General features: G+C 36.2%; 1 long non-coding RNA gene across 1 annotated transcript in view; it reads right to left on the bottom strand.

The window, feature by feature from the left end:
- Positions 1–9,678, bottom strand: part of LOC122148046 — a 29,169-nt gene extending 19,491 nt beyond the window's left edge. Inside the window, exons 1-3 of the long non-coding RNA XR_006162039.1 lie at positions 9,373–9,678; positions 7,261–7,320; positions 7,015–7,173 (exon numbers count right to left, since the gene is read on the bottom strand). This is a non-coding gene — a long non-coding RNA (uncharacterized LOC122148046). The remainder of the gene's footprint in view (positions 1–7,014; positions 7,174–7,260; positions 7,321–9,372) is intronic.

Genomic DNA, 9,678 nt, shown 5'->3' on the forward strand with positions numbered 1-9,678 from the left:
CCCAAATTTAATTTGTCTTTAAATAAATTAAACTAAAAAATTTTAATTTTTTTTTTTAAATAAAAGGGATTTGCTATTAAAATTAAAACATAAAAGAAATATTGTGTGATTTATTCATTTAATTTTTTCAACAGTAGTAGCAGTATCACATACATTCTACTAAATAATAGTAATATTTCTAGCACAATGCCTTAATGTAAAAATGAACTTTTATTTTGACGGGTTGCAGTGTTTCCCACAGCCTTACACTCTATTTGTGGCGGCACTTCCCCACCCCCATATATACATGTATATGCAAATTTATTTTCTGAGCTCACAAACGCTGCCTTATCAAGCATTACATGCAAAATGAAATGAAAATGAAATCGAAAATTTTCTAAATACAGTCGGTTTCCTTCTGAAATACAGTGATATAAAAACAACCGCATCAGTTTTTGATTTTGAAACGTGCAGTGCTCATGTTTATTCAATGAAGTCAAAGCCTTTTGGAAAATCTATTTGTGGCGGTCAGTTTTGATATTGTAATAAATCAATGTGTGGGAAAACCCTGGGTTTGCCGTGAATACCTTTAAATTGACACTGGTTTTACTCAAATGAAACGGTAAAATGCTTGTGAAGTGACTCAGAACAGTTCTGGTGATGTTGTTTATGTATTTATGTCCTGATTGAGATGGCAGATGCTGAAATTACTGCAAGTGTCACGTGCTTCAGTCTATGTAGTAAACAAAACCGCACGTCTCTGCCATCCATTCATTCACACAGAGACGCGCAGAACATGCAGGATTCATATTTCAACCAACTTTTGTGGCTTAACATTTACAGATACTGGTCCATATGGAGATTTGATTTGATTAATTTATGCTAACTTTGACAAATTCCATGACTGTCCATATTAAAATGTAAGTTACATTTTCATGACTGGATGTTGAGATTCCGTCCGCGTTTTCTGCTTCGCGGAAATCATAGCGCTGTATGCGTCAAGAACCGGGTTGACCGGGTACTCGGTACCACTGGTACTTAAAGAAACCTGGTACCGTGACATTTTCATTTTTTCAGTACCGACTTGGTACCGAAGTACCGGGTCTTTTGACAACACTACCACATACTGCATCAATTACAACATCATGGGTGCGTAGAAGAAGGATCTGGGTACTGAAATGGCCAGCCTGCAGTCCAGATCTTTCACCCATAGAAAACATTTGCCGCATCATAAAGAGGAAGATGCGACAAAGAAGACCTAAGACAGTTAAGCAACTAGAAGCCTGTATTAGACAAGAATGGAACAACATTCCTATTCCTAAACTTGAGCAACTTGTCTCCGACATTTGCAGACTGTTATAAAAAGAAGAGGGGATGCCAATTTTCTCAGTTTAACTCAAAATCACAACTTTTTTGAGATGTGTTGATGCCATGAAATTTAAATCAACTTATTTTTCCCTTAAAATGATAAATTTTCTCAGTTTAAACATTGGATATGTCATCTATGTTGTATTCTAAATAAATTATTGAAATTTGAAATGTCCACATCATTGCTTTCTGTTTTTATTCACAGTTTGTACAGTGTCCCAACTTTTTGGAATCAGGTTTTTTGGAAAAGTAATGCTTTCCAACTTGAGCTGACTGATTTTACTTTCTGCTTTTGCCTTAGTTTCCCAGAGCAGCTCAAAGTTCATATTGCATGGGCCGGACATATTAATAACAATGATAAAGTACAAAAATCATGGAGTATTACAGTATGTGTTGAAAAGGCCTTGGCTAGTACTGAGAAAAAGAAAAAAAAAACTGGTGTAAAGTGTTTTCGTGGACATCAGAACATAGCTGATGGCAGTATAAATAAAGCATGCTGGAACATCTGGTCTTTGTTGTGCGTTCAGCTTTTTAATGCCTTCAAAGAGCAACTCTGACGCTTCGCTGACTACCACTCCTTGCTCCCCGCTTCATTTTTGCATGGAATAATAAACCATCTTTGGGGAATCGAGGCATCCCGCACCACTCGTTCGGCTATGTCACTTATATCCCCCCACCCCACCCATTTACAGAAACTTTCTTTTTTACTTAGTTGGTTTTAAATTTTTATACCTCTGGGAACGTAAGCGTGTCACTGTAGCTGTGGCTATGTGCGCAATTAAAATGCATACAGCTCTGTCCTCGTTCGCCTTCTGCTCTCGCACTGCCTCTGTAGATGGCGCTGACATAGAAAGTTGTGCATTTGTATGCAGGATAGGCGACACACCGGATGGGGGCTTTCTAAGACTCAATTAAGAGCCAAGGGACTGTGCATTAAACACACAGGTTTTAAAATCTGAATGATTAGAGCTGATTTGCTCAGCCAGAACGGCCCTGTTCAACAGCTAGTGTTCATTATGACGATAGCACCAGTGCTCAGACTTGAAAGTTACACTTCTAGAAGTAGTGCATGGTGTGATTTAAACATGCACTTGAAAACTGAATCCCATTGTATGGGTTTATATGGCACATATGTCTGTGAACTTCTTTTCAACATCAATATTTCAAGTTAATATGACTGTATAAGGAAAGGTGCATATCTCTAGAGCTGGATTACACACCCTTTTGCTTTTAATACACTGAAAGACTTTCTAAAACAGTATTTTTTTTGCCTTGTTTTCTACTTAAACATCCTTGAAACAAGATAAGGCAAAACTGCATAAGACTTTAATACTTTACTGTATACAGTAAATATCAGAAAACATATTTTGAATTATGTTTATTTTAATACCCCAATGGCAATGGTTTTTATTCTCGTTTTATGCATAAATCTAACAGAACCAAGTGAGGTTTTTACTTACATCAATATAAAATTTGCCAGTGTGGTAGGGAAAATAAACAAAATAAAGATATATTCGCTGAAAAGAAAAAACTAAATTTAGTTTATGCTAGGATATGTATATATGTTTTGACTGGAAAACAAGACAAAAATACTGATTAAGACAGCACACAGTTTGATCTCTTAATTAATATGAGTGCATAAATAGGCATGCATAGCAATTATGAAAGAATTAGCAAAATGCTGTTTAAAAATAGTTCTGCATGTCACACCACAGCATGTCAACTCCCCATAAGTTTTTTTAATCAACTACCCAAAATTTTAAAAGATGTTGAAACACAACTAAGTGTGTGCAGATGATATGAAATCTGTTTGGAAAGTATGATTACATTATTTTCGGAGTTCATTGACTTGAACATACAGTACTTGAAAAAGCATGACAGACCCTGTTCCCAAGAGAATGATCATTTTGCTCGGGTTGAATTGTGGGAAACGCTGAGGCACAAAGGGCATTTTTATGGCCATGCAGAAATCTTGTTTTGTGCTCAATACTGTGAATTTCTCCGACAGACTTTTATTATTAGAGCATATCCTGTCTCAGATGACGGTGATGTTATTTGTGTCGCTCTGCTCTTTTCAAACAAGTTTCAGCATGTGTGAATTACTCGGAAATGACGTGTCTGAAAAGCGCAGCTCCCGATAAGAGAAGAAATGCACTCTGGATGAATTGTGGAGCTGTCTAGTTAGGGAAATGATGATGTTGTACAGCATCATTTAACAATTCAGTGGTACGAGAGACTGATGTGTGTGTTGTGGCATTTAATGACTCTGGGCTTTTGTTCTGTCAGTCTATGTGCTGCGTATGAACTATTGGGTGACGATGGATATAAACTTACACATACATCAAAAAAGAAGGAAAAAAAAAACAATTCAAATTCCCTGTGACCAAGTTAAAGCACTTCAACATGTGTTGTGCTCAATTTAGAAAAGAGATTCTGTTAAAGCAAGCCCTATATATTACACCCTATAAATACATATACTGTACAAGCTACTCAAAAATAACTATAATAACTACAGTCATTTTCTGGCTATATAAAATGAAACAATGTGAAAACTGACATGATTATAATGTACTTTTGTTTTCTAAAGAACTAGTCGTGCTAGTTCCAAATAATTTGACTGTGACAATAAGACATTTATTGTGGAAATGTATTTTTACTAGACTTTTCTGTTTTACTCATGCATTAAGCATTTGATTTCTGATAGGCTACAATGGATGTTTTGTCAAAAAAAAATAAAAAGATAAAAACACACATCGAATTCCATCAAATGATTGACAAACATTTTTAGCTATATTGCCCAGACCTTTTGTTAAACACATTTTCATTTTAAGTTTAAAGGTAATAAAAAGGTTGTTCTACTTTTGTTGTCCTGGATCTGAATGGACAATACTGGTCAAATCTTAGAATTAAGACCATGTTTCATGCCATATTCCAATTAATCTATTTAAGGTGCAAATAACAGGATTCAGGTCTAATGTCAAGTCTTACTAATAAGGCATAATTAAATCATGTATGCTACTTAATTTCTCAGTTTATCACCTGAATTTCACAAATATATAGATAAATAAGCTCATCTTTGCATAGACCACAGATAATACAAAACACTGAAGTTCAGCTGGTACTGCAATATCAATAAAGCAATGCGAGCAGAAACATAATATATCTACAAAAAAAGAAAAGAAAAAAGCACACACACACACACAAAGATACTCTTTATTATTACTATTATAGTTTTTGTAAATATTTTAATTAGATTTTGTGTATATTTTTTTCCACTTTAGTAATTTTATGTGCTTGCCATTTTATATATATATATATATATATATATATATATATATATATATATATATATATATATATATATATATTAGTTTATATTCAATTTTATTTATTAGTTTTAGCTATTTTAGTACTAAATTAAGTGAAAATGTGAAATTTTGCCATAGCAACTAGCCAAAATTTTATTTCACTTAACACTAGAAAAAGAAAAAAATGTTTTCATGGTTTTACTTAACTATAATAACACTGCTTCAATCTAAATGGACACATACTGAATCATTTAATGTTACATAAAAAAGATCAGAATGATCCTAAAGTAAACAGTGAAACATCTATCCAATATCGCAATAGTGCAGGCAAAAGACCTGTGAGCGACTTACACCATCTGGCAAAAATAAATAAATAAAAACCATTCTTTAAAATCTGTGGCATTTCTTTCCACCGACTGGTCATTAACTAGCGCAAGGAAATGCTGAAGTGACAGTTGTGATATACACCGAGTTTAAAATGTTTTTTAAAAAAATGTAGTGAAATGACTTTTATTTTGTAATAACTCCCTAGCGAGAGCAAAACCACTTGAGGAGTAATTATTTAAAAGCGAGCTTCAAACAAACCGAGGTAAATCAGCCACAAAACAGAGATGTGTTCCTTTGGAGTTCAATTAATGCGACAGCCCCACCCTTAGCTGGTGAATTAGCCCTATTCATCTCCGTTAAAGCTTTGAGAGGTGATGCTTCACTTTAACTGCACCACACCATGCTTCATTTTCCTGCTAATCAGCATTTAGTGCTGTGAAAATCCAGGTGTGAGACTACTGTTGCAAGTTAAATCTGTTCCCAGTTTTAGACTTTTTCCCCTGAAATCAACCATTAATTAGTCACAAACATTTCTCCTCCATTTCTAACTGGCTTGTATTTGTCAAGATACAGTTAAAGAGAACGTTTAATTAATTAAACAGGAACTCACACCTTTCTGAGTGTTGGAGAATACAGATGTAACAGATGATTTTTTCCCTCCAAAATCCAGCGCCACCATCAGATTTGCTCAACTCTTTATCACGTTAATTAGCACCTCAATCCTGTCCTTTTTGCAAATGAGGCTAGGTGAGAGGTGCGGGTATAATGGTTTAAAATGCACAGAGCTAACGAGTTATTCATCCCTCCACAGCTGTTCCATCCATTCAAACACTTAAAACCATTTTTTTCTGGGTTTTATCTTTATTTGTTTTTTTTCCCCCTTCATGATGACTAGCTAGGTGTAAGTTGCGTGTGTATGTAAGGTTAGTCTAGAGATGTACTGTTTTGTGGCGAGGCTTGGTCTCGGTTTGGCTAAAGTAGATCCAGGTGGAAATTATATTCACTGATAGTTTAAACAAACAGGTGCGAGAAGCCCAACTTGAAGTGTTATTTCGCTTGTCACATTAACGGCAGAAAGGACTGTCAGGCTTAGCCGCCGAGTTACCTACCGTACCACAAACACCTCTGCAAATGATTTTTGTTAAATTAAGCATTGTTAAAAGGATTTCAGACAACTATAAAACACATTTCACTCACGATCAGAGAACACCATAGGGGTTTTTGAGTAACAAAGTGAAATGGAATCCATTAACCCACTGGTTTTGTTTGAGGATCCCGATTTTACATTAACAAGATGCAACCAAATGCAATATTGAAACTGTTATTTCCTCTAACTTCAAAATCCATTTACTGGCTCAAAAAGCAATAATTATAATTTTCCAGAACTGAAAAAAAAAAAAAAAAAATGCATCCGCAATTAGTTATAACAACTTAAAACTGGTTGAGATAACTTAAATAGCTAACTTAACTAAACTTATCATTTTAAGTCAAGCAGAAACACTTTAAAGGGATACTCCACCCCAAAATGAAAATGTTGTCATTAATCAATTAATCTCTCCATATCACCGTATGCTGCGTATGCTCTTCTCTATCAGCCGTGCCACAATGATGCGCTGTTTCTATGTGTATTTAGCTTTGATTTGAAAGAAAACAGTGCATCCTTGTGGCATGGCTGATACAGAAGAGCATACGCAGCATACGGTGATATAGAGAGACACAGAGGAGACTGTTGACAAAGGAACTATTGAATAAAGTCGTTATTTTTGTTTTCTTAGCCTACAAAAACTATTCTCGTCACCTTATAATGTTACGGTTGAACCACCGATGGCAGATGGACTATTCTGACGATGTCTTTCATACTTTTCTGGACCCTGACAATGTAACTTACTTGGCAGTCTATAGGACAGTCACAGGCCAATCATTTTTTATATTAGACCTTATTGATGTCAATCAGATCTGTGCATTAGGACTTGCAGCCTATAAGAAACTCAACACTGTTTGCAGGAAAACCATAAATAAGAACCGTACTGACCGTGATTGAATTGCATAACGTGGAGATGAAGTCACGGCGATTCGTGATCTGACTGTGGGGATGTGCTGCTGTTTTGGTCACTGCATAAGTGGAGCCATCAGTGTGAGTGGTGTTGCTCATCCACGAGTTATTGCTTTAAAATGAATGCAGGTAGACAGGCTTCGAAAAGGAAAATAGGTTCAATTAGTACTTCAGATAATGAGAGGCCACTTCAACTAAATTTCCTGAAAATGAATAAGTGGACACCTAGTGAGTAAATGGCTATGGTTGTGTTGTTCAGAGTATTGTACCCCGCCTGAACCATTCCTGCAGAAAAAAATAAAATAAAATAGCATTAGTTTTTGGAGTATGCTGCAAAAGTGTCATAACTCTTCAAATAAAAAAAAGTTAATATTTTTTAAGAAAACTCCAAAAAGTAAAATGTAAGGCTGCTCACAATATTCATTATAGGGCTGTGCGATATGGGGAAAATATCTAATTGCGATTTTTTTTGACAGATATTGTGATTTGATTTGATCAATAATCTGCAGCACAGTATCATTACCCTGCTGAAAAAAAGCATAAATTCTTACAGTTTCTATTAAACCATTACAAAATTCATTTGTTTTTGGCATTATTCCAATAGGAATTACTGTTGTTCTATTGGTTGCCATCTGCCATATTACCTCCCACCAATAGAATCCATCAAATAGACACCATTATAGTTTACATTAAAACCAATACAATTCCTATTATAAGCCTGAAATCCATTCAATTTTATATTGTGTTTTGGGATGAGTTATATTTTTATTTTTATTTATTTTTACAGCAAACAAGATTATAATGGTATAACTATTTTTACAGAATGAACTTAATTACTGAATTTCACTGGAAAGATATATATATATATGCGCGCGTGCGTCAAGCCTCGTCCATATTGCCAGATGCGCTCGTGGAGATTTGCGGTGCAGAGTCGCGCGCAAATATAACCGAGCGTTACGAAACAGGCTGCGTGAGTGCGGCAAGTGTGAACGGCTCGTCCGTGACGCGGGATTCGCGCAGCGTGGGGCAGAGAGGAGCGAGTATGAGAAGCATTCAGAGACACAGGCTGTGTGCGCGGTCCTCTGAATTGGGAATAGCGAACACGCAATAAGGGATGCTCTTGATATACATTGTGATGCAGCTCTTGCAAATTACCTTTTTTGTTCGTTGTCTGTCGTTTCGAAGCTTAAGTTACATAACGTTTTTCTTTAGTTTTAATTTGCCTAACTATTGATCTGATCCTATAGACGCCATTATCCTACTCTGTCTCTCTCCCACTTTTCGTTTTCGTTTTTTTTTTTCTAATGGTAGGCGTTTACGCAGTTGGCTAGAGCAGAGATGATTGGGGAGACCGGAGATGCAATCACTCTGTTGGTTAGTAAGACTGTCACTCAAGGCTGGCAGTCATGCATATATGCTCTGGAACAGAGTAATATCGCGTCCACATCGCAGGCTTTTGCGATTTGCAAATTGCAATGTCTCAAATCGCGATTTCGATTCGATTTCGATTAATCACACAGCCCTAATTCATTATATTAAATTAAATTATATTGCACTCACTAAATTTGCAAACTTTTTGGAATTTACATAAAACAAATTAAAGTAGATATTTATGAAAAAATGTCATGCTTGCCCTTTTAAAACGTGTCGCAACGACAGTGTGTTGCTACTATATGAGGCATTTTTATCACATTGCTACATGGTTGCCAGGTGGTTGCCTTTTGACGAAAGCCGAAATGTGACTTAAAGGGTTAGTTCTAGAGATGCACCGATCGATCGGCCAGGGATCGGAATCAGACGATTTTCTGCATGATCGGCCCTGATCGGTGATCGGCTGATCAGTCTCACGTCTTTCCGATTTTGAGCCGATCCGTATACATGCGGGTGTGAGATTTTTGAGAATGAGAAATGAGAAATGTTTTTTTGTTTTGTTTTGTTGTACAAAATACTCCAATAATACTTGTTTAATTAAATTCATTTTTTGTTTTTTTACAGTGTTAAGCAACAGTAAATGTAATATTGGCCTTAGCAAACCACTATTTGCACACACAGGAACAGCAATTACACACTACCACGTAAACTTGTGCCATCGGAACTCATTGCAGTATCATGCATTTGCTTGTTTTATGCAACACCTTTAAACTTGTTCTATAGAAAAAGGCAGACAGTCTAGTGTTTCTAAGAGATAAAAGACACAACTGGGGACGCTGTAAAGCTGCGCTCCTGGCAATATACCATGCGGTTGCTTGGCAACATCTCAATTTAGCCGCAAAGTGGAGGTGTTTGAGATCGTCGCTGATAAATATTGAGCATGATGATATCTTGATCTCCACCGACCTGCTTTGTAGAGGGTCATCAGTGCTTTGTTCAGGTTTGAATCTACTGCATAGGTTTACAGTGGGGTAAAATGGTGCCTTGCTGCACAATTACACCATTAAATTCGATTATTTTTGTAAGGCGTCGAGTTTGGTGTGGGTTAATTGAGCAGAGCAATGCTCGTTCAGTGCAGAGACCACAGGCTTGGAAGTAACTGATCAAGAGACTACAGATCCAATTAGTCATCAGGCCACAGACCTAAATCTGATTGGACCTCCCGAGTCCACCTGAATCTCGTTAACACTCCTCGACTGCATTCAGAATGGA

This window comes from Cyprinus carpio, chromosome A16, assembly GCF_018340385.1.
Source record: "Cyprinus carpio isolate SPL01 chromosome A16, ASM1834038v1, whole genome shotgun sequence".
NCBI classification, from domain to species: Eukaryota; Metazoa; Chordata; class Actinopteri; order Cypriniformes; family Cyprinidae; genus Cyprinus; species Cyprinus carpio.